A 24,919-nucleotide genomic window follows, 5' to 3' on the forward strand; every position below is an offset into this window, starting at 1 on the left:
GCCTGTCTCATCCAATCCATCAGAACTCTGGAGCAGAATCCAGCTCATGTCTGCTTCCTCTTCAGCTTCCTGTCTGTCTGTTAAACCAGAAAATATCCCAAGTGACAGTCCTGCAAAACTACATGCTTCCAGTTCAAATCTGAATATACAGGATCAAATTCTAAATCTCTTCTTTATATGCATAGTTGATTTTTGTAGTAATTTACTGAGTAAAGCCTGTGGCTCACACAAACAAGATTATAGCTGGACTTATGTGAAAAATTCTAAAACCTTCAGACATCATTTTTATAAAACATACACTTTTAATGACTGCTAGTATGGAAAAGTGCCAAAGCATTGAAAAAATGAGTATAATTCATGAGACAGGTTTTAGAAGAGGAATAAGTCTATGAAAATTAGAAGTAATCACCTACATTGTTGTACAAATACACTTGTCATTCATAAAAAATCCCAACCTATTTGTGCAGTTTAAACCGTGTGCAGGCTTGACTATACTTTTGAACATTAAAATAGGAAATGACCCAATTTAAAGTGTCTAGGACTTCTTTTTTTTGATGCTTTGGTATCTAAACTGGTATTTGATTTTTACTATAAATGAGTCTGAGCTCAAACTTTTAGTATCAAGACAACTCTAGTATGGAAAAAATATTGAGCCTCACTTACTTGTATCGTAGAGGAGCTGAGGAATTTTGAGCATCAGCCAATCACCAGATCGTGTTGAGTATTGATTGTGAGACTGATTTAACAAAGATGTGATGTATGATGGCATATTGCCAATCAAGGCTTTATAGGTAAATAAAAACTAATGTTTATCATGCCTTACAGTTAGAGGTGCCCAGCCCACTTTTTCTTATGAAATGCAATGATGAGTAGAGTAACTGTCCCCAGTAATAAATCTGAGGTGATGAATGGAATTCAGGGGAGCCAGAGTGGCAGCAGAGGCATTAACAAAGCCATAGTCTAGGACAGGTAAAAAGAAAACAAAAGGTGAGACATGGTAGGGCTGAGCGATTTGTAAAAATAACCTAATTTCGATTTCTTTCCCCCAGTATTGCGATTAGGATTTAATGTGCAATTATTTTCAGTTTCTTCATTTTGTATATTTTTCAATAACTACAAGCAATAAATCCATCTAAATTATGTTGTACACAATAATTAGATATTATACACTAGGGAAAATAACTTAAAACTAATATCTAATTGTGATTATTTTGGCTCATATTGCAAATTTGATATCAATTGCTATATTGAAAGGGCTAATCATTTTTATGTCAATCTCATTTTAAAGAAGAAAAACAAGTACATTAGCAAAGCAGGACATTTCATTAAAAAAAAAAGGTGAATGTTTGCATTATGTGTATAAAATCTCTGCTGCAAAAAGTATGAAACGGGTATTTTGACACATTTCAAGTTTAACCCCTTAAAACCAATTGTATCATATTTAATACAAACTTTTATGAGACCTCTACTTGATCAACATGACTAATAAATTACTTAAAACCCTTTTGAATGCAATCAGATAAACGATAAAAATGCCTACCAATGGATTAACACTTGCCAAAAATGCCTAATGTATCAAATGCGATATATGTGAAATTTCATGGCAAGTTTTCTTTCTTGGATTTTAGAAGAAGATTAAATAAATATTTCAGTTCCAAAAAATTAGAATTTTTGGCCAATTATTTGAGTTATCAAGCTTTAAGGGGTTAAGAAGTATTGTAACTTTTGCGATTTGTAATTTGCAGAAGGCCATATTGTGATTTAATCTAATTTGCGATTAATTGCTGAGCCTTAATACATGCAAGTCAAACATTTACATCAAATGTAAAAGTTTTCATTGTCCAAATCTTTACAAAATAACCCTGCACAAAGGTTTGCTGATCAAGAGAGTTTGCAAGACCTATTCAAAAGAGTGAACCTAATTCTTGCTGCCTCAAACAGACAGAGCAGATTCTCATTATTCTAGTGGATGTGTTATTTCCAGCAATAATTATTCTATAACACTATTTAGTTTGAGTTCACAGAGCTCAGACCGGCACTAAAATCAAGACTAAACTCTCACTGTTGGTGCGTTTATGTATTAGCTCTAAAATAGAGGAATCCTCCGGGGTCAGAGCCTCAGAGACCAGATCCTGATGGGTGTGATGTTTGTCTCCAGATCACATACGACAACAAAATAAACACACACAACATGGCCTCCAGAGAGGCTTCCTCCTCCACAAACAACAACACTCATGTTCAAATACAACCCAATAAAGAGATAACACACTAACACAGACACAGCTCCACATGATCAATACAGACATGGATTACTAGGGGACATTAAGACCCCTGCTAAGAGACCTGATGCTCCTCTGTCCCACCACACTCACACTGACCCCACAGTGACACTCCAAAGCCCCCCTGCTATTTTAAAAAATCAATGGGGCACTTCCATTTCATTACAAATTATTATTAACTATATTCTAAAAATAGACAACTCTATCAATAAATAAATGATGAGAATCCCTGTGAAAGAGCGTCGCCTCTTTTCTACTGATGGTGAAGAACAGAAGCAGGATAAGATGTACACAAAATAAAGCATCTAAAACTGGTCCAGAACATGAGTATAAACTTTAAGAGGATTTTCCTTCACATGAGGATTAAAGAAGTCAGAAGGTGAAAGGACAAAAAAAGGAGCATTCCAGAGAATCTCCATGATTCATCCACTAAGACTGGCTGACTGTATCTAACCCATAAAAATAAAGGTCTGAATCAGCCGCTGTCATTGGTCAGTGCTGACTCACTGTCTGTGGCTGATTGGCTGATGATGACTTGATCGGTTTTACAGGAAGTAGAACAACTGGAGCAAGAAGAGCTGGAAGATATCAGAACAGAGAGGAAAGGGAGGAGAATTTGGTTTAGATGAGGAGAGAAGAGCAAAAAAATAACAGTGAGTAGTAGAGGGGGGTTTCCAGCCACTGGTCCTGACATGCATTTTCAGTTTACCTACACAAAACTGACAGGGAACGTTGCTAATTTGAAAATAAATAAATAAATAAATAAATAATAATAATAAATAGATACAAAAAAATCACAAGAATATTAAAAGTAAATATGTAAATCTTTTCAAATGTAGACTAACAATGGCACTTTGTTAATAAAGTTGTGAAGATTTCATTGTGTTTTGATGCTTTTTTCATAATTCCTGCTTTAAAAAACACAATTTCCATTATTTTTTTTTCGATGCTATGGGAAAGTACCAAAGACAAAGAGATAAACAAGTTATTTTCAATACAAAGTTCCTTATCGATCTAAATTAATCTCATCCTCTCATCATAAACTCAATCTTCGTTTTCCTGTTACATTTGAACACATCATGACATTTTATTTACATTTACGTGATTGTCACTTAACTTAGTTGACCTTGAATGAATCATTATATTATGTTTTTTCAGCTTAAGTCAGCTTGTAGATTTTTATTCTGTTCAGTTCAACATGGATTTCAACACCGGGTTAAGGACTTTCACTTATGAAGAGCAGTTAGTGTATGATACTCCCAGGGTCAGGTTTTTTTCCCCTTCCTTTAAGACAAAAGTCGAAGGTACTGAGTATTGGTCTAATTTGACTCATAAAGCTTTGAACTGATTAGCCTACGGCTAAAGCACTCATTACTTTCTAGTCGTTCTCTCTCTGCCCTGAGTCTGACAGACAGCGCAGTGCTACAGTGCAGACTAGGGATGCATGCATGCATCAGTTTAGGTATCTGGTTTACAAACATCAGCCAAATGATGTGGCGCGAACAGATACCAGAACTTTCTGTGTGGCCAATCAATTTAATGCTTTCATCTGCAAATCTAAACAAAAACTCACCTATCAAAAGATGCAGATGGTGGCCAAAACACTGAAGTCCAGTCCACCATTCAGGCTCACAGCTTTGATGACAATAGTCCGTTATCTGTGCTGATGCACTCTGGACCAAATCCCCTATAACAGAGCATCTTTCAGACTTTGTGATCATTGGGATAAAAGCTTGTTTGGAGGCACAACTGAACTGAACTGTTAGGTGATGTGTTATGTTACTGTGGACGTAATCTTGGTATAATCTTGTGGGAAATTTTACAGATTACCACGTTTTGTTCATTGTCTTCCTTTTGAAATCCAAACCGCTGCCAGATGACAGATTCACAGACGTTTTTCTTCAGAACCAAAACTGCCATCTCCATCACAAACTTCCGTTTCTCACTAACTAGCCTTGGCTCTGTGTTTACACTTTTACTGTCCTATGCTACTCCCTTATCTTCTGATACAAAAAAGCACATGCGTGGAGAGGCGTTCTCTGGCTGGATGGGGAGTGTGCTGTCTCTGCGAGGGAGGCATTTAGGAGACTGTGGGAGAAGGGAAACTTCAGAGAGAATTAAAGTCTTTAAAACTCCTACATAATTCATATATTATGGTGGGATATATTCATTTTATACATCTCACATAGCAAAACCTGTGATACAAAGTAACCTCGAAATATCACCCACCCCTACCTTAAAAGTTTTCCTTACATCCCCAGGTGACCTGTGGGGGTCACACATTCTTGTCATAACACTCTCGTCATACACTTTGCAATTTTATTGCAAAATGGATCTCCATGAGGGTGCAACAAGCTTTATGCTATAAAGGAGGAGGCTGGGGTGGAGGAGGTTAAGCTTTGCCAGCAGCAGCATGGTGCATCTGCATTAATGCAAGCAGGGATTAGTGAGAAGTACATCATATTTAAATGGACCGCTGTGTTGAGAACAAGGGCAGCGATTGGCTGTGTGAGCTGGGAGGCGGTAAGTGGGATCTGCTGGCCGTCTGCTGGTCACAGCTGGGTGTATGACTACAGTGTCCTGCATACACTAATGCTGGGCTTCATTTATGATAATAATTAAAGTTTTAACAATACTACTTACTGTATGTACTATAATTGAAGATGCAAGAGAACATCAACCTGATATGGGTATTGCTAAATATAAAAAAATTCCTCATTTGTTAAACTTTAAAAACTTTCAATATCAGCATGGCTAGAACGAAATATCTGCAAATCAGATATCAGCAATATTCTGATATAGACTATAATGTTAGTATTATAGTCGCTGGTACTAAGTCGAGTCGAGTAAGGCTGGTACCACATATCAAAAAGCACCATAAATATATTGGCTTCACTCCTCGGCAGCTGTTTCTGTGTCCATCTTAATACAGTCTATGAAGAGTGTCAGGCTAGTGAGAATATTCCAATATTATTGATTATTTACTGATTAAATATGAAGCCAACACATTGATAAACAGATGTTTGTTAATCAAAGTTGACTAACGAACTGAAACAGACATGACGGTGTATGTTTAGAGATGACGTGGTTCGTACACGCTAAGAAGCTAAAAGTTACCATCTCTGGCAGTAGTTGAGAGAAGAAGCTTTGTTTCACAGCAGGCTGAAGTGGATGAAACACTAAAGCTCAGTAAAGAAAGGATCAGATTTTGATCGGCTTTATCTTAGATGATACTGATCCATTGAAAGGTGCCTAGATCAGCTCAGATATCCACTTGGTCAGCTGAGGACATTGAAAGAGCAGGAAAAACCACAGAAGAAGAGAAAGGGAGTGAGAAATATCTGTACAGACGTAGAAGTCAGTAAGAAATCAGGGAAACAAACAATGAAAATTAACGAGATAAAGACAAGAAGCTTAAGATGACAAGTAAACACCCAGACAATGCGTGTATGGTTTGATTCAATCCCAGAATGCATTGCAGGGTTTTAACTCCTCTTAATGATGCTAATAACCTTAATGCTGACTTACACAGAGACAGACGCCCAAACACAGCAAGGGACATCAAAAAATCCGGTCAGTAACATGGATGCAAGCTCCACCCTGTAAGAAACTGTGACTCAGAACAAACAAGCATAAAGACGCAGTTAAAGAATTATAATGGAAGCCGTAAACATGGTGGACGATGCTTTACAGCACACAGACACTGCAGTGCGGATAAATCAGTCGTGGCGTCCAGGAGATTGCAGCTCGCCAGAAGACATTTTTACAGTCCGTTTGATACAAAGCTGCAGGAATGTCTGTCTGTGTGGATACGTCTGTTTCCTTACATTCGTTTCGGGTTGTAGTATTTCTCTACTGCTGGATTCAAACGTCGTCTCTCTTTACACACACTAAACTCATTCACACATCTCTGTGGTGCTTCGTATGAAGGCTGGAGGGAGGGGCTTTAAGACATGCCTGCTCCCTCCTTCCTCCTGTCCTTTATAAGAGTTGATAATTAGCCATGAGGTCATATCCATTCAAGGCAGAATTACCAGAAGCTACCTCCGTACGAAACTACAATATGGCCATGAAGACAGTTTTGTAAGTTATCGAGCTGGTTTTAAGAAAAACATGACATACTCAGAATTTCAGTTAACAGCACTACATTACCCACAATCCTAGAGTGTCACAGTGACACCTCTGATAGGCTGTTGTCACCTTTACATGCCAAATGTTTACAAACTGTCCATTATCTACTTCAGGTTTAGAAAATCATGGTTTGTTTATGATCTTTGTTAACAGCACCCACTAGGGGTTTGACCAATTACTGGGACCGATATTTGCCATTTGACCAATCCACTTCCTGTTTTCCTGTTGCTACTGTGTTGTTTTGTGCCATTTCTAATGCTGAGATAGGTGAGGCAATAATTCTTATTTTCCATCAGTTTTTGATCATGTAATTTTACTTTTGACTCATTAAATTCGTTTTATAAGTCATAATAAATGCATATCAGTTCCAAATAACGATTATCTGTCTCATGAACTACTAATAATCGATATCATCCTGAAAAACTCATATCAGTCAAACTCTATTACCCACAATTCTAGTGTGTCATAGAGACGTTTCTAAATGATGGCACTGGGAATATAAGCAAAGTGAATGGTTGTTGTGTCAACAGATTTTCCTCTGCATAAGGACGTTACACTTCTGGTGTATTGGTTTAATCAGTGACCAAGTTGACTGGTGACTTTCAGCCAGCTACATTGTAGATGTTATCAAACAGAAAGAATACTTAGGAATAGGATTGGGCAGTATCTGTTTTTAACTCTTTGAGCCCTGTGCTATTATTTGACCATTGTGTCTCGCCTGGACTTTCTGTCCTACAAAGCCTGTAGAACATCAACCTGGTGGCGCAAAGTCAAGCTTTAAACGCCCTTTTGTTCAGGACAAGCTGGGCTTTAAGAATATGTGTGCAGCAGCAATGTTACTTTATTTTCAAAAAAGCTATGGGACTATAAAGACAAATAAAAAATAAATGTAAATTAAAACTCAAAGATTTTCATGTGTGACACAGTGAACATTAATGACTAAGACTGCTTTAACAAATTGTTCTCCCATCTCTTTGAGACCAAAAATTGAAAATAATAAGAATTCTGTGACAAAAACTCTTTAAAATATTTAAATATTCACAAAAAACTCCTTGCACTTTTTGGAATTGGCTTCTTTTGAGTCATTATTCAAAGCAGCTCCTGTCTGCAGTGACACAGGGGGACACATCACAGCCTCTCTGTGTCTCTTCTCTGAGTCATTCTGGCTGACAGATAAACAGACATGCAGTATCAGAGTTACTGGTGTGGATTTAGTCTTTAAAGACCCCAGAATGTCACCCAAGTTCTAGTCTTGTTAGAAAAGCTTAAATAAAGGGCATGAAAAGAGTCATTAGAAAGGCACAATAGAAAGCTTTCAGAGGAAGTTTAAAAGTTACTTAACCTTGAATAACAAGTGTCTCTTCTTCTTGTGAACCACAATGCCAGGCACAATGTCTGGGTTAATACTGTCAAACCTTCCCCAGAATTTATTGGGGTATAAGGTATTAACATCAGATGTTTAAAAACCCATTATACAAACACTTGTTGGAGTCCAAATGCAAGCACAGTGAGCAGAATGCATGCCTCTGCAGGTGCTTCGTTTATGGCTTTTTGCAAACCGCACGTCTTCTACCTGCTTTTTGTCTTGTCACTCTGGTTGGCCAATAATAATTAGATGCAACAGGACATCCATTCTTTCCAAAGATTTTTTTTGAAAAGTCCTGCCTGTCCCAAACACCTTTTGTGTGAGGTTTCCCACTTGAATGTGAAATACATCCATGCAATGGATCTGAAACAGTCTATCCGGCGTGTCAGGTTAAGACATTGCAAGTTGTTGGGAAGTTTCAGCAGGAGCTGGAAAATGATGCTGAAGATGGGGATGTCCGGGTTGAGTTGCTAAGTCTGCTGCCACCACGATCCTGCCCTGATTATAGGAAGGAGGGTAGATGGATGGATGGATGTGCAAAGTTGTCAAAAATAACCAAACAGGGCACTTTAAACAGCTTAGTTAAATACAAGAAAATATTTTTCTCAAAGAACAAAAAGACAGATGAAGGGAAAATTCTTCCCAATACTACATTTAACCTTTGTAAAGTGTGGCAGCAGCTGAACCCCGAGTGTCCGTCCTGTCTCTCTCTTCTTCATGCTTTTCTTCTTTGTCGTTCTCTCTTCATTTCACCCTTCACTGTGGTTAATCTGTCTGGAAAGGTTCTGCTCACAGCTACTTATCATGTGAATGTATGAGCAAGAGAAGCAAGACATTACAAAAAGGATTTTTACAAAATATGCTGAATGAAATGAGGACTAAATAGAGGAATGTGTCCAGTCTGAGTGATCCAACAATGAGCCATTTACAGGAAAAAAAGCCAAACAAATGGGACAAAAAAGAGAAAGTAAAACAGAGACTAAGTGGAGCAGCGGGCGCGAGAGACGCAGTGAAAGAACACAAAGTATGAGGAGAGAGAAACGCTGACAAAAAGGGGGCAAGTGGGGGCCGGCGGAGAATACAGAGCGAGGGATCAAAGAAAAGAAAGAAAGCTGAGGAGCAACAAGAGTCCTCTGGAATTTACACAAAACCATTTTTCACTGGAAACGCTGAGAGTTCACTCTGTCGCTCTGCTTACAAGCTTGAACTGTTTTCCCACAGAAAGACAGTGGCAGAAGGCGTCTGTTTCCCTTTGAATAAAAAACTTGAACCAGAAAGACTTGTCCTATCACCTAAATTGTAATTATTAGCGGAAGAGCATCGGGTATGATATTAGACTGTATACCAGCGCTTAGACAATAACTGAGCCAATAATGCCGATGTTTTTCCTCATTAACTCTGGTGGTGTTACGAACATTATTGCTCACATTTGACCATGAACACAGAGTATGTCTAGTAGGTGCGTTTTTTCTGACCAATTAAAGATCTCTAGTTTGGTTCAGCAGTCTAGGGATAAATAAAGACATCTCTCTGTGACTGTATGTCCAGTAATAACTTTATATGTTATGTGTCTTTTAGCTATCCTCCCTTTACAGTGGCTGTGTTTCAGTGTCTTATTGGTTGTATGAATAGACAATAGTATGAGGTGTGAGTCTGTCAGTGTGGGTCTGTGTCTATTTCCATGTAATGTGAGTCTTAAAAGGCAGTGTTTATCTCAGCCCAGCCCTGAATATGGAAACACACACACCTACAATCCATCAGCTTCAAATTACCCACATAAAAGCAAAGATGCACCTGTCTCACAGGTGACACTGATACACAAATAAGAAAAGATTACCTCTACTAGGATTATTAAACTATTGGTATTTTGTGAGCGACACTTACTCATATCCTTGTGTTCATTCAGAATGTATTCAAGGGACCTAAAGGCTCATTTATGCTCAGTGTTTAAGGGATGGAACCTTCTGTCTGCACTGTGTCCACATTTCTGCACGTTCTCTTGAGCATTGGTTTCCAACCTGGGGCCCAGGATCCCCGGGGGGGGGACCAAAGATCTTAGGAGGGGCGCGAGGCTTTGTCTGCTCTGAGGCTGCCAAAATTAAAATTGCAAATATTGACTAAAACCATGATAAAGCAGTTATTAAGTAGTTTATACAAATGTCTTTTGGTAAGGAAAGCATGCACAGGCCTTTTTGAAAGGTTTTATCAGTGAAACAATTAAAATCTATGTTGATTTTTGGCGGCAGTGTGTCACTTTTTCTTCTGTCTCGTGACCTGGGGGGGGCTTTTCTCAGGTACATGTAGGCGGGGCTCCAAGGAAAAAAGGATGGGGAAACACTGCTCTGAAGCCTTACCAGTACTGACCAAAGGGTGCAATACCACCAGTAATCAAGGGGGCAGTGCGGAGCTGTGAAGCCAACAGTTCAAGTCAGACCAGCTTGCTTTTGTTTTTTTAGGATATAGTTTTTTTTGTGATTTTATCCCTCTATTCATAGAAGCGGACAGTGGATAGAGTCATAAACAGAGACAAGAGAGAGGAGAGACCATAGAATGTAAAGAATTGGACAAAGCCTGTGTGATGTCAGCCATTTGATTACAACAGGCGGACTCAAATAGCTTTAAAGCCAAACTGTGGCGGCCTCCATATTGAGACTGCTGTCTCAACCGAACTTTGGATCAACCTAACAGCAGGCAAGAGCCTGTACACTGAGCTTGGCTTCCTGTCCGCTAAGCTAGCAAGCATTCTGGATGACAGATAAGTAGTGTAAGCCTGTCAAGCTATCTGTCAGTCAAATGAAACGCACCAATCAATGGGCAGTGAGGCGTTTCCCCCTGTACAGTGAGAGCTCCTGAGGACATTAGCTAATGAGGTACGTTTGTTTTTTTTTTTTAACCAGGCTGTAAACCAGTTTGTTTCTCGTGTAAAAAAACATCTTTTTAACATGTGTTGTGCATGTGACCTACGGTGTTTCAGCTAGCCTCAAGTGGACATTCGCCGTATTGCAATTTTTTGCACTTCTGCATTGGCTTCAGTTTTCAGGACCAGAGGTTGCTGCTTGGGAGAGATGCTCGAAAGGAGACACAGGCCGGACTCTTACCTGGGCAGCCTGCACACATAGGGTGCACGTCAACCACTAGACCATCTACGCCCTGCCTCAGTGTGCTTTTGTTGTCTTTATTTATTTGATTTTTAAAGGGACCATGAACAATAGTAAACATGAATGTTGCCATTTGAAGCACTGTATCAGCATTAGCTTAAAGCTAATTTACATCTGCAGTCATTTGGTCATAATCACATAGAACAGGAGAGAATACACAGCTTCTCATATACAGATACGTGAGAAAATGACTATTTCTCAGTTTATTTTTCTATTTGAACAATTTCCCTGTGATTATACGGTCTGAAGAGCAAATTTAATTAATATCAATAAAACAGCAAGGTAATTTTTAATAAATTATGGTTCTGGTTACAGTAAAAAAGGTGAGAAATTGGGGTATCCAGTGGGGTGTGGCTCCCTTGTTATTTCTTGGGTACCTAGTTGCAACAAAAGCCCCCTCTCAGTCATTACACAGGAGTAATCATTTGGCTCTCTTTGACAAACACGATCCCATCTGGCTCCAAAAACAAGAAAGTAATGGCCAAAATGGAGAGCTGAAAGCTTTAATGCAAAACTACCACCATCCTGTTCACAGACAATACAACTATCTTTGATAAATTCACATAAATCCCTGAAAAAGATCAACCAAAGAGAGGATTCCTCCATGCCTTTAGTAGTCCTGCATTCATATATGTTTAAAGACTGACACAGTGAGGCAATATTCCCAACAAACTCACTTAAAGCATTCAAGGCTTGCATACACAATAATGCAGAGCATTAAAAATGCATGGCAGAGCCTTCAGTCAGAGCGCTCATGGGCGCAGTAAACCCCACCCCCAAACACAGACAGACTCACAAACCCAGGTGTGCTGGGGTGGGTAGAGGATGGGGGTGGGGTCCGTCTGCATCCCTGATCTACCAGCTGTCAGACTCTTTCCCTGCCCAGCCCCATTACCATGGCAACCCCATAAATAATGGAAGCTGCAGTGCATGCTGGGAACCATTAGGCCGAAAAAGAAGCAGAATCCCATTACAGTCGACTTACATAACGTGAAACCCTCTGGTTTCCCTCAGCGAGCCACAACACTGAGATGTCTTTAGTATGACAGATGATCTAATGAGCAGCATGTCTGCGGGCTAACCTGCAGCGGAGCAACCACGACCGCTGCTGCAGGAAATGAGCGAGGAGAAGCACATGTTACACATTTAGCAGAAATAATCTGATGGTTTCTGATTTCATCTTTTATCAAGATATTACTCATTCCAAAGATGCATGTTTAATTAGATTACACTGAAACTGAAGAAAAGCAAAGATCCCCAGACAGCCACAATAACTGGACCAATAAGAGGCTGCTCTGTTCTAGCAGACATTAACAATAAAAAAATCCTGAAAACACACACCCTTCAAACTGTTTCTTTAGATATCTCCATGTCAGAAGCTTCATCATATTCAGGGATGCATATAAAATTATCTCAAACATCTAATGATCTAATCTGATCAGGAGGTATTTGAGAACAGCTGAATTATATATGCAAAACCAAGCTAAAATTATGCTTAAATTGGCTCATACTTGCAGGTCACTGCTCAAGTTATTATGCAAATATTTGGAATAAATGTTGATCTTATGTAACAGTAAATCTGGGCTTGTTTCCACATAAGAAAATGGTTCTGGATGAAACTGGCTGCTCATAAGAAAGCCATCAGAGGATATCTGCACACAGAACCCCCAGACAAAGGGTCTGCACTGCAACTGTCAATGCAATAAACTTTTATGGAGCAACTGACCTTTACAGGAGGGTGAGGAAAAGAACAAAAGCTACAAAATACCAGGACATTCACTGAAATACCCCGTCTCAGTGCAAGTGCCGTGATTCACGTTTGCCTCATGTTTTCATCATAACATCCAGGTTATATTCACATAGTCACATGGAAAAAGCTGCTACAGTCTAGCAGAGCGAGGAACAGAACCAGAACAAACTGACCAGCTTTGTACACAGCTGAACTCACCCGTTAGTGTTGTGTCTGAGTCGCTCCAATCACAAAAGACAGACAGCTTCACCTGCAGCCTGCACACAAACACAGAGGGACACTTGTTAACATCCTTCGTCACTTCTCACTGTGACAGTAAGAGTTTTAGTTTATCAACTGAATTTAAAGCGATTACATCTACCACATGCTAATGAAGGACACAGGGACAAATTTTCCTTTTTCATGCAAAAAATGTCAATTTTTACTGAAATGGCTATAAAATTTAAAAAATGATGACCCTTACATTACCCCAAATAGGTCCACAACTTTCAAAGCCAGAGGAATCTTTTTATTCATATGACTGTAAGGACAGAGGCATGGTGACAGACATGGCTTGTTTATCGTTGTCAAGTCAAAAACTGCTACATAATGCAAAAGGAACTTCTACAAGAACCTGCTGTTCTGTTGCTGCTTACTTGTAACCTGACACGCCAGATGGATTTTTTTCACTCATCCATCTGGAAAACGTTCCATAGACAGCATTTGGGAAAGGGCAGAGGCTTTGAAAAAAACTTGGAGGGTGACTGGAGGAACGTTCAGTCTGTCACATCTTTACGGGCCAATCAGAGCAACAAAACGTGACGTCTTAGCCGCTACCGACGAGTAACCTCCATAGAGAACTGCATGACGCGAACCATGGCGACTGTAGACATGTCAGTACACGACTTTTGTCGTTTTTGAAAAGAAAACAACTCACTGATGTTCTTTGTTCTTCAACGAAGAAATGTCATCAAGTTCTGATAAAACTGGCACTTTAGCAGCATCCATGCTAATGTCTTCTGCCGTAATTGCACCGGCCTCTTGTCGCTGCTTGTTTACGTCACAACTCCACTGCGCCCGAAAGTACTGCCCCTCGATGCTGATTGGTCCTGTCACTTCCTAACTGGGCCCAAACTGTTCAGATAGGAGCTTTGCAAGATTTGCCAGTAAGAAACATGGAAACAGGGGAATCCATCAGCTTTGCAAGGTTAGCTTACTTATGATGTACCACGATTATTCTCTGTCATTGGTTATGTGGAGCTCAATCACCCACGATCACCCATGTAACACAGAATTCCAACCCCTGACTTTCGCTATTTTGTGCCTGCATAAGATATTTCCTTGCCAAGTAGAGACCGGACGTGCTTCTTAGCATGCCTACCTCAGCAGATTAAGGTTTATTCACTTAACAGTAAACCAATATTTGGAAGTCATGGATTATTTTCACCTAATAAGGGAGAATAGCTGTTAAAAAGGGCCACTGTAATTGATCCAAGAATGTTTTGCAGGTAGCTAGCAGCATTAGCAGGAAGGCCACTTTTAACAGCTTTTCTCCCTTATTAGGAGAGTTCAGCAATGAACCAAAATGTTGGATTTCTATTAAGTAAATACTAGGGGTGTAACAGTATTTGCATTTGTCATGGTGCTGGGGTCACGGCCAGTGTCGGTGCACAGTCACAGGAATACTAACAAATGTTTGCTAAGCGTTATCAAACCAGCAACCAAAAGAGGAAGTAGCAATAAAATGAGTAAAAGAAACATCGAACAATAAGTGAGGACATCTAAGAACGATAAATCTGAGACTTTTTCTTTATTAATCAATGAACAGGACTGTACCAAACTGTAACCCCCCAAACCAGATACAAACCGAACCGTGACCTCTGGGAACCATTACACCCCTAATAAATACATCTTATGGAGAGCAGTTTTTAATGGGCTGGGCAGCACGTCAGGTCTCTTCTCTGCCTGGAAATGCTGAATCAGGCAATCAGGCATTACTGGAATTTCAGTTGGGTGGAGTTCTGCATTAATGAGGTGAGCTTGGGTGATTGTACTCACAGATATTAGAGAATAATCCTGCTCCATCACAAGTAAGCGACACAGTTCAAAACAAAAAGTAAACAGCAGGAGTGGGCGGAGCTTGGTAGGGCGTCTCATTGTCCTCTTTTGTTATTTTGAAAGAGAGCCCCCTGGTGGTGAATTTTACCAGTACTGTGCTCAAAATCTCACTATGGGAATATATCATGACATGCTCTTTGCCAGTATATTTATAAATACATATGCCACAGAATCAAAATGGCCATAAATGCTTCAACAATCTTCAAATACACACCCCCATGGTGCAGTTAACCAAAAAGGCCAACAGACGGCAGCAGATACTAAACTGCATGATGCAGCGCACTCCTCTGACCAAAACAAGGTACTGGTTACATGGATAGAAAGTCTATAACCTGCCAGTAAAATTGCAAGCAAAGATACTGGATTATTTTCAGTTTCTTTAAACAGTCAATTCAATATGAAAGCAAGAAAGTAAAACACTGCAGTAACACATCAATAAAAGACTAGAAAACCTAACATGTCTTAAGAAAAATGTGACTGACCAGCATGAGACCAGCTTTCATTTTGACGGTTATTTTTGATATTAGTCTTAAGGATTAAATGTTCATTAGTTTTAGGTACATTTTAGTAATTTCTACCCTTCATAGTTTTATTGAAGCTCAGCATTAGTTCATGCAGGATACGGTAGACATACCCCCAGCCCTTATCAGCTGATGGCCAGCTGATCCCAGTTATCACCCCCCAGCATCCACAGCCAATCACAGCACTTTCTCTCAACTAAGGATGTTCCTAAGCATCTATTTCCCTGTTCGGCTAGACAGTCATTTACATTTCGTTTAACCGACTAGCCTAAAGAGGAGAAAACCCCTAGAAAACAGTCAAATTCCTCATAGGGTCATTGTGTCAGCGGGTGTGATGTTAGTGTGATATACTCTCTACAGCATTTCTAGCATTAAAAGCTAGTGCCACCCACCTTTGTTCCTCTTTGCAGATGTAATATCACGCTTTGACATTTGGCGTCTTTTCACATTGGGTGAGTAGTTATATGCGAGTTCAACCCTCGACAGCCTACATACCACTTTATTTCCATTTACTACCTTAGAAAAGTGTCCTACCACAGTCTTCCTACTACACGCTAACAGCTTAACCACCGCTGAGCTTCTCATGGTTACATCCAGTGAAGTGCCAGAGAGAAAGATAGTGGCCATTAACTGAAGCTGAAGTTTCTTGTTATGCACTTCTCAGGAAAGTCAAAGCATACTGCTTGACTATCCCAGGAAGCATCTTTTGAGCAGAACCTTCTCCACCAGGAAAATCTGTACATCTATTTTGCAATAAAACTGTAAATGTATGACGAGAGTGTTCCTGACTGAAGTCTAGGTTTCAGTCGAAGCAAACATAATTCTTTTAGTCAAGTTGTAGTGAGTAGAAAGTCTTTAGCTTGACAAAACTTCAAGTGAAAACCTTTATTCCAGGGGTTCTCAACGTTGAGGTCGGGACCCCATTGGGGGTCACGAGACACTGAGATGGGGTCTCCAGATGCCTTAAAAAAACTATGATTATTTTTTAAATGACATTGTTGCCATGTTACACCAATTTTGCCAAATTTTAACACATTTTTGCCACTTAAAACCCATTTTTTCTCAAATTTCACAATTTGATATGCCCGTTTTTGCCAGTTTCACCCATTTCTTCCAGATTCTGCCACAGCTAACCCTTTTTTGCCAGTTTATATCAACTTTTCATCCCATTTCACTAAATTCGATCTATTTTTTGGCAATTAACACCATTTTAACCAGTCCTTAATCCCATTTTACCACTTAATATGCCTGTTTTTGCCAATTAAACCCATTTTGCCAGTTTTTTGGTTATTTTTACCACTTTTATCTAATTTTTGGCACTTCTAACCCATTTCTGCTACTTTTAAAATCCATTTACACCCCCTTTTCCATTTTATTCACCCATTTTAGCTGTTTTTAACATATTTTAATTGTTTTTTATCAAAAGGATTTACATTTTTTTTTAAGATTTATTTTTGGGCCTTTTCATGCCTTTATTTGATAGAGGAAGGACAGCTGATAGACTCGGAAACAGGGAAGAGAGTGGGAAGAGACATGCGGTAAAGGGCCACAGGCCGGATTCGAACCCCGGCCGCCCGTGTACATGGGGTGGTGCCTTAAACCACTTGACCATCTGTGCTCGCACGATTTACATTTTTAAGAGGGCTACTTACTACACAAATTAATTGAAAAGATATTTGTTTCTTTGATAAGCATATACCACAGCTTAACTTTAGAACGGACAATGATTTTGCTGGCCCCCAGTTTGGCTCTCCCATTTTTCCCCTCTTATGGGCGGCCTCGTCTCCAAATTACTATTATTTAATGTTCATGGCTGTGTTCAGCCACCTTCATGCACAGTGGGGGTCCCCGGTCTCTGGAACCTATATTTTGGGGGTCGCAGGCTGAAAAGGTGGAGAAACACTGCTTTATTCTCTTTGCCTAAATCTGGTGCATATCATACTTGTGTGTTCTGCACTCTGGAACACCTGGGTGGGATCCCTGCCCTCTTTAGCTGAGAGGCAGAAGAGCTACCAATATGTCGTGTTTTGATGGATTGTGAATGTGTAAAAACAATTACATTTTAGTCTTGTTTAAGTCTCTTTAATGAAAACCAAACAAATTTTGTCAGTTTTTGTTTTTCAGAGATTTATCTTTAGCTAGTCTAAGTCTCATCTTTCTCATGGAAAAGTAATAGTCCACTAACATTTTTTAAGACACAGTGTTAGTCAGAATGGGAGCACCAGGATAAAATCAAAAATGAAACTGAAATGAGCGGCCAGAGGGCTGATCCTGTAGGGAGGGTGGACCAGGGTGCATGACAAACTTTCAGAATTATCTACTTCATGTCTGAAAAGAATCCCATTCATTAAAAATGTGTGACTATCTCAGTCTTTCTGCCTTCCCTGTGCAGAAGGGGCCTGAATGCCATCAAACAAACAGTCTGTGTCTAATGAGTGAGGAGGAAGCTGTTTGTGTGTACACAGCGTGTTGGTGTCATTGGGGGCTCAGACGACGCTGAACAAAGAAGGAGAGGAAACACAGATGGAGGGCTGGAGGTGAGAGTGACGGCCAAACAGCTGTCCACACATTCACAACTTACTGTGAGAAAACACACACAGAAACACACAGAGAAACACAGGGACAGGAGCCAGAAGGTCAGACCCACATAGCTCCAGATAACATCTTATTAACGGTCTGATTAACTATAATGAAGACAGCCCAATGCAACATGTAGCCAGCTGTGTGTGTTGTTATTTCACTTGCGTTGCTTCACACACCTGCACACACACACACATAGTAAGTAATTCGAACAGCCAGAAGGAAATGTAAATGAGCTTATGGCTCACTGAGGTGTTGCTAAACTGTCATTACAACAAGCTAATGCGCCGTGTTAGCAGCTGTTTGTCCTCAGTTTCTCTCTCACAGACACAGAACGAGAGTGACCATTTACACAGCTTTATCCTTAGCTAATCATAGATTCACTCTCTAAGCTGCAGGTACAGGTGAGCAGACGGTCAGTCTCTCATACAGACATACAAATCAGTCAGTGTGTTTACATGCAGTCAGAAAAGTCAGATTATTATGTCTGGCTATAACTGGATGTTTATGATGCATGTAAACATGACAGTTTGACTGAAATCATACTAGGTTTCATTCCTCAAAGTTAGACCAATGCACAATATGGCCAGAGACCGCTTTACTCTTGCATGTTTACAACTGAAACCGACCTCAATTAAACTAAAAATTCTGCCACAGCCTCTGCACAAGATTTGACACAGAAGTTGTAGCATATCATAGATGCTAAACATAACAGAAGTCACATTTTCATCTTCTTTCAGATATAAGCTAGAGCGTGAGCATGCATTGTGCTTGTACTGAAAGTAAAGCATAGGATCTGTACTAAAAGTTCAGAGCTCTTAAGTGTGCTCGTTTTTTACCATTTATCTTACAACCAGATATCTGCCTGCTATCTTCTTATCAAGGGTATATCTGGCACAATTTTCCCAACTTCTAAAGTGCATGGAGGATGAATCTTGAGGGAAACAGATCTCCAGCAGCACTTTGTTTGGTGAACAACTTCATTAGACCTATGGTCTAAGAAGGTCTTCTTATCAAGGTCAACTGATAAGAGCAATGCAGCATTGCTTTCCACTCACCAGAGTGACCACGTCCCTGTGTGACTGATCTCCTATCAGCGGGACCATTGGATTAGATCTTTTAATGCTTCATTATCTTCAGAGAGAAAGTTACCGTTGCTGTCGTGAAGGAGTTGTTGCTGCTGTAATACAGCTCGCTGTACTGATAAAGCCACATCTGTGGCCAAAGAACATAAACCTCTGTGTTCTGTTGATTTATCACCAAGTATTCAGTTAGACGCTTGGCATAATGCCAAATAAGTTGAAATATTTCAACTGCAAACAGTATGTTCACATGGCACTAATGAAACAGCACTCCAAGTCTTAATTACTCATACTCTTCCCTATGTGCATGCAATCTGGGGCAAGGAAGGGGTCCAGTTAAATTTCCTTATCAAGCTAACTACCTCTCTGGGGTCAGGAAACCATTGGGGGTCGTGAGACACTGGGATGGGGTCTCCAGATGCCTTAAATAATGAGGAATATTTTTTCAATCTACACTGTTGCCACATTTTGCTAGATTACAACCCTTTCTCATCACTTTTTTTCCCACCAATTTTGCCAATTTTAACACATTTTCGCAACTTACAAACCCATTTTTTTTCAGTTTTAAACTCTTTCCACCACTTTTTATCTGCCTGGTTTTGCCACTTCTAAACCAAATCTTGCCACTCTTTGCCTATTGTTGGCTCTGCTGACACACTGTTGCCACTATTAACCCCTCTTTAACACTTTTTACACCACATTTCACAATTTAATATGCCCATTTTTGCAAGTTTAACCCATTTCTGCCTCAGCTAACCCCTTTTTGCCAAATTACATCAATTTATCATCCCATTTCACCAAATTTCCACATTTTTTTGCTACCTTAACACCATTTCAGACAACTTTTAATCCCCTTTTACCACTTCATATGCCCGTTTTTTGCCACTATAACCCAATTTTGCCACTCTTGCTTATTTTTTTGCCACTTTTATCCAATTTTTGGCACTTCTAACCCATTTCTGCTACTTTTAAACCCCAATTTCACCACCTTTCCCCACTATTTTTTTGCCATTAATAGTCCATTTTAGCTATTTTAATGTATTTCAAGTCTGTTTTAAACAAAAGGATTAAAATTTTTAAGAGGGCTACTTACTGCAAAAAAGAATAAAAATGTATTTGTCTCTTTGATTGGAGTGGTTATGATTCAGGTTAAATATAAAATACCAAAGCTTAACTTTACAATGGACCATGATTTTACTGGCCCCCAATTTGGCTGGGCCATTTTTCCCCCCTAATGCCTTGTCTACACATGACTATTCTATAATGTGCATGACTGTGTTCAACCACCTTGAGGTACAGTAGGGGTCCCTGGTCTCTGACACCTTTATTTTGGGGGTCGTGGACTGATTCAGAGGAGTCACATTGAATACAATGGTCAAGTTATCTTTTTAAAGACAGTGCAATTTCTTCTAAGACTTTTTCAGAAGACTTAACACCTTTTTACCCTCAACATCCTCTGAAAATATAGGACAGTGTGACAAACAATTACCACTATTTTCTGACATCTGTATTCCCAAAAATCAATTCAAAGCATAAGGGACGGATAAATATACTGGAAAATATAGAAACTGCAGTCCTATTTTAAGATTTTGATAAATGTCAAAATAAAGCATTGCATGCAAAGAGGTTTTTAGAATAATAAACCTTAATCAGCTTTATGAGTTCAGTCAGTTCTCTGAAAATAACAGATTCTGACAAGAAAAAGAGAACAAAAAAAAAAGCAAAGCTAATAGTTGTTTGCATTAACAGGCTTATCTAAAATCTATTCTAACTGCAGCTCGACATCCAGAACAGAGTTTGCTGCTCTGTTATCAGAACAGGCCGGCAGCTTCAGTTCCAAATTAGCTTTGTCTGTTTAAGTCAAGGAAGAAGCATCAACAAGCTCGACAACATGAAGATCAGCCTGAAAATCCAGCGTGTGGCTCTCTAAACCGGCTTTGTTTCACCTCAGCAGGCTGTCGGTCTCATCAGGGAGCTGGAACACACACACATACACACACACACACACCCCCACCCACACACACACACACACTCCCACACGATACACCACACTGCTGCTGTGTGTTCTAGACTCTGACAGACAAATGAGAGAGCTACTGAGATTTACTGCTGCAGGCCTCATCATTGTAGCATGTCCATATCTGAATTCTCATTATACCAACAACCTTAACATCTAGAGTTCTTACATTATGTCTGCACTAACACTAGCAGGCTAAAGTTAGGACCTGGGGAGGTCCTGATCAGGTTTTTATAGCTGATATTGATCAGTGATCACCTGTGAGTGAGATCAGCTGATATGTCTAATCAATAAAAGACAGTAAGTCTCTGAACATTAACTCAGCTATTATTGTGCAACACATTTAACCTCAAAACAACTCTACACAGGGTTCCTACAATCTTTAAAGAATGAGATTTTAGATGTTTAAGACCTGAGCTGAGAGAAAGTAACGCTTCTTTTAGTACATAAAAAGGTCAAAAATGAAAGCTGGATGAGATTTCTCAGTAAACAGGACAGAGCTGGATGCTCTGGTTTACTGCACTGTCTATGAAATGTCACATGACACTAGACATATAAATCTCTGGGTCCTAAGCACCCCATGTTAAAGTTTTTTGGCACATTTAACGCCTTGAATCTAAATAACTTATAGTGATATCTCTTGTCAGTAAGTTTACTATCTTGTTAATCACAAAGATTTTCTCATTTTAACATGTGACTGATGAAAATTTCATCTTAAAAACAACAGTTATTCAGCTTTTAACCTGGTCTTTGGAGGATACATCTGCATCCTTGGTGTAAATCACGAGTAATTTGTTTTATTTCAGCACTTTATCAGAGACTGACCCTTTATTTCTATGATGTAAGAGGAAAGAGGGAGACAGGGTGCATGTAGAGGGCAGGCCAGCTCGCTCCACTGGCCTTGTTTAAAATTTGGAGTGTGCTGTTGGCGAGGGGCAGAGGGCGATGTTCCTCGCTCGCTCTTTAAAAACGGAGGTGAGAACACAGCATGAAACATCTCCCCTGAGGAAAAACCAAGATGGGAGTGAGACTGAGAGAATTAGAGTGATGGATGCTGGCGATAAAGAAGAGGAGAAGAGAAAAAACCAGGAAGGAGGCAGGAAACAACCCTGACAAAATCTTCAATCTCTTAAAGGGAGATGAGTGACAGGAGGGAGAAACGGGACTGTAAATGTAGAGGTCTTTCATTCTGATTCAATCAGTCTGTTTCTGTTTATTTACTATCCTTACTGCTATAATAATCTTTATGATTTTGTCGCTAATACTTTAGGTCGTGGACTTTTCATTTTTGTGAGCTGTAATCATCAACTTTTAAACAAAAAGTCTAGAAATATTTCACTTTCTAATGCGTAATTATAGAATAAATGGAAGTTTCACTTTTTTCATGATGTTCCAATTTTTGGAGAAGCACCTGTGCACTCCGTAATTTTTATTGTACATCAGTTTCCCTCGTGTTTTTAGTGTGAGAAATTGACAAGAAGAGAGCGAAAGCCTCCAGCAGAAATGGCAGATAAATGAAAATAAAACTAGCAGCTGGAAGGAAGTGCAAAAAAGAGATTTCCTTAGTCTGACAGTGAGAGAAGAGAGAGGATATTTATAGATAACAGTGTTATCGTTGCTTCACTGGTTACGTCAGATAGACAGGAGGAAAGATGGAGGGATGAAGAGGTGAAGAAGAGGAGAGGAAGGAGAGAGAGGAGGAACCCACTGACCTTAAGAGTGAGTGAGAGACAAACATACTGAGAGAGTACAGATTCTACATTTTAATCCGAACATTTGGGAGTGTTTCAGTCCCTAACGGCTCAGTGGGATCAGCATAAATGATATCATGATGCTGGCATTTGAAAATACCACGCTGATATGTCATCAAACTATTTGAACTCTCCCTCGTTCAAACTGAGAAAAAGACTGTATTTCAGTGTGGATACACTGAAGAATTGTTAGGAATAACTGTTAAGGAATAATCACATTTCAAATCGCAATTGCAATATGGGGGAGGGGGGGGGTTGCAATTAGATTATTTTCCAAAATCATTCAGCCCTAAATGAAACAGGAGCGAAAAATCACACTGAAGGCCTTTCTTAGCAGAGAAGATGTTTTTGCCCTTCTCCTGACCTGCCTCGTCTTGAGTTTTATCCAACAACTAACTCAACCATTCATAAACTACAACAACGCCTTACTGCTTCTTCTATGTCTTCTACCTCCTTTCTTGTTGCTCTGATTGTATGGTAATGAATGTGAAAGAAATTTCATCCAATCACCTTCAGAGAATTTTTTTAAAAAGTCCTGCCCTTACATAACATTTTCTATGGAAGGTTTCCTAGTTCAGTTGTTCCCATCTGGTGGGTCGGTACCCAAAAGTGGGTCGCGAAGCCCATTTCAATGGGTCGTGGATGTGTGCCTGGGAAAAAAAAATTGCATCCAATTGTCTATGAGACTCTTTAAAAACATGCATGTTTTGTCATTTTCTTTGTTTTGTTACATCTTTGGTACTGTCTTAAGCACAAGCTCTAATATTTTTCAATTGATGAAAAAAATCTCCAAAATTTGTCACAATTCTCCTTGAGGAGTTGATGGTGGGTCCCTTAACTTAACCAGTTGAGAACCACAGTCCCTGATGATGTGAAATACATCCATGCAAAGGAAATATGAAAGTCTATCTGGCATATCAGGTTATATTTCATTAACCTATTGAAAATTTCTGATACACCAATGATAAATTGTATCAAAAAGAATCCAAACTAAAACATATAAATTAAGACGGGTGAATAGGAGAGAAAGGAGAAACTGCAAGCAAACTTCTGCACTGTGGATTTAGAACTGAAAGAATGTATTTGACTTTGTGGAACATTGCTGTGATTTTTGATTACTGAAACAAAAAGGTTACAACACTGGGTGCCAAGGACTTCTCTTTGCTCCTGGTATCAAATCAGGTATCGATGCTGTTAGATTTCTCCTAGACTGACTGAGATTTTAAATTCTGGTATCATAACAGTCCCTGTGTTTGTGTGTGAGTGGAGGTTACAGGGTCATCTAACGTCTGACTTTAAACACAGACTCATGAGTTCACCTCCCTGCAGACAAACAATGTCCAACAAAAACACTGTAATCACACACACACAGTATCTGTCTTTGGATACGAGGCTGCAGGGTGTGAATGTAAAACCTCAGCGCTGAAATATTCAGCCACACACACTTTCTCTCTCTCTTTCACACACACACACACACACCCCCACCCACACACACACACACACCCACTTGGTTGAACTGGACTGCGTGACTGGGGTGTGACACATATCCCTCCTCTGCATACTAGACCTACTTTCACTCTTTATGATTCATTTACTCCTCTATCTGACACTCAAACACACAATGGGGAGATCTTTGGAGTCGTGTGTGTTTGAAGGTGTGTGTGCCTGTGTGAAAGCATGAATTAAAGTCAAAGGAGAGTGTGTGTTACTGAAGATGTGTGTGCCTCTGTGAAAGCATGAATTAAAGCAAAAGGAGAGTGTGTGTTACTGAAGGTGTGGTTGGTCCAAATGAGTGGGTGGTTCCTCCACATGTCTCTAAACACATGAACTTTATCAGGTCTGAGGAAACTGAGATTTAGTCTGGTCCATCCTCGACATTTTCATGTTCAGGTCTGAGTGCACTGATTCTAAACATTCTGTAAAGATTGTAACTGTGATCAAGTTTTAGTCTCAAAAAGCCTGAAAACTTAGAACATAAACATCACTGAACATGTTCCCACTAAAGGAGCCAGAAAAAAACTTTTAGGGTCAGAATTGCAAATATGTCCACAATTTTGAAAAGATTAAAAATATCCAAAAATGAATATTTTAAAATCTTTTTTATTACATCATAATGCATATTCAACAGAAACCTGTTTTGCTCTCAAAATACATGACAGTATAGTGTGGTGCTGCATCGTTCACCTC

The 24,919-nt window shown here is 39.5% G+C and overlaps 1 protein-coding gene across 3 annotated transcripts in view; it reads right to left on the reverse strand.

Annotated features, from left to right (window-relative positions):
- pak1 (p21 protein (Cdc42/Rac)-activated kinase 1) overlaps positions 1-24,919 on the reverse strand; it is a 104,372-nt gene that overhangs the window by 63,940 nt on the left and 15,513 nt on the right. For 2 of the 3 annotated variants that reach the window (XM_041802461.1, XM_041802444.1), the window contains exon 2: positions 12,883-12,941. The exons of the other annotated variant lie outside the window; for it this stretch is intronic. The gene's annotated coding sequence lies outside the window, so the exon portion shown is untranslated. The remainder of the gene's footprint in view (positions 1-12,882; positions 12,942-24,919) is intronic. 3 annotated transcript variants of the gene reach the window in all.

The sequence above is a fragment of the Cheilinus undulatus genome, linkage group 2 (genome assembly GCF_018320785.1).
Source record: "Cheilinus undulatus linkage group 2, ASM1832078v1, whole genome shotgun sequence".
Lineage (NCBI taxonomy): Eukaryota > Metazoa > Chordata > Actinopteri > Labriformes > Labridae > Cheilinus > Cheilinus undulatus.